This window comes from Citrus sinensis, chromosome 3 (assembly GCF_022201045.2).
Source record: "Citrus sinensis cultivar Valencia sweet orange chromosome 3, DVS_A1.0, whole genome shotgun sequence".
Taxonomy (NCBI): domain Eukaryota; kingdom Viridiplantae; phylum Streptophyta; class Magnoliopsida; order Sapindales; family Rutaceae; genus Citrus; species Citrus sinensis.
This window is the reverse complement of record NC_068558.1, coordinates 24,687,331-24,688,711: the sequence shown is the minus strand read 5'-3', so window position 1 is coordinate 24,688,711 and position 1,381 is coordinate 24,687,331. Positions and strand designations below refer to the sequence as shown.

The following is a 1,381-nucleotide window of genomic DNA, read 5'->3' as shown; positions in this document are numbered from 1 at the left end:
AAGGTGGTTTTTGTGAGGAATTAAATTCCATCCCTTTTCAGATCTCAAATTAATTACTTTGCAGTGTTGTTTACCCTTTCTGCTAGGGTCTTCTGTGTTGCTAGGTAAGCTTCCTTGAGTCCTGCTACTCATTGCTGTGGCAAGTTGTCCCATTTGGTTTTTCAGATTCCTCAATGATACAATTTGACTCTGCACAATTGCTTTATTTTTTGCAATGTATTCCTTAATGAGTGCTTCCAGTGAAGTGATTAGATCTTGACTGATATGTTTTTCCCCTCGACTCTACTGATGAAAACCAATGGTTGAGTGTTCCTATTTTGTCCATTTAATGCTGGAGCATTTCGATTCTGACTGCTCCATGAAAAATTTGGGTATTGTTTCCAGTCAGAGTTGTAAGTATTTAAATATGGGTTGCTTTGAAGCTGTCGATTGAAATTACCCACATAGTTTACTGAAGCTGGATTTCCAAGAAAATTATCAAAGTCATGTTCTTCACCACAGTATACACAAGAAAGTTCAGCAACTTGCTTCACTACTACTGGAGCAGATGTCATGGCCTTTACCATGTTAGTCAATGAGGTCACTTGCGCTGCTAATGCTGCAATTGTATCTATGTTATGTACCCCTACTGTTCCTCTTGCTACTGGTTGCCTAGTTGATGGCCACTGATAATTATTATTGGCAATTCTCTCCAAAATTTCATAAGTTTTAGTGTAAGATTTGGATAACAGAGCTCCATTTACTGAAACATCCACTATTAATCTTGTACTCAGATTTAACCCATTGTAGAAAGTTTCCAATTGAATGCAACAAGGAATTTCATGATGAGGACACCTTCTGAGCAGTTTTTTAAATCTTTCCCAAGCCTCATACAAACTCTCATCTTAAAGTTGATAGAAAGAAGTAATCTCATTCCGCAATTTTGCATTTTTTGTTGGTGGAAAATATTTCGTTAGGAATTTATTAGCCAACTCATACCATGTAGTGATGGAATCAGATGGTAACAAATTTAACCATGCTCTTGCTTGATCTCTTAAGGAATAAGGAAAAAGCCTCAATCTTAAGGCATCTTGTGTTGCTCCAAAAATCTTGAAAGCATCACTTAGTTACAAGAACAACTTGAGATGGAGATGAGGATCTTCATTTGGCAATCTATTGAATTGGCCTACTGTTTACAACATTTGAAATATCACTGGCTTCAATTTAAAGTTTGCGGCCTCTACTTCAGGTCTGATTATCACAGGGTGTACAACTTAAGGAGTTAACACATCATAATCTTTAATAGCTCTGTCTCTGTCATCAACCATGTAAATAATGTTGTTATGGCCTGGCTGTCTCTGGTTAGCACGTTCATTCTGCTCTTCTTAAATGTTGACTAGTT

At 37.0% G+C, this 1,381-nt stretch overlaps 1 non-coding gene across 1 annotated transcript; it reads left to right on the top strand.

Moving 5' to 3' along the window:
* Nucleotides 1–816: 816 nt before the first annotated feature.
* LOC127901543 (small nucleolar RNA R71) lies at nt 817–923 on the top strand. The gene has a single exon (XR_008053783.1). It is a non-coding gene; the product is annotated as a small nucleolar RNA R71 (small nucleolar RNA).
* The last annotated feature ends 458 nt before the right edge of the window (nt 924–1,381 follow it).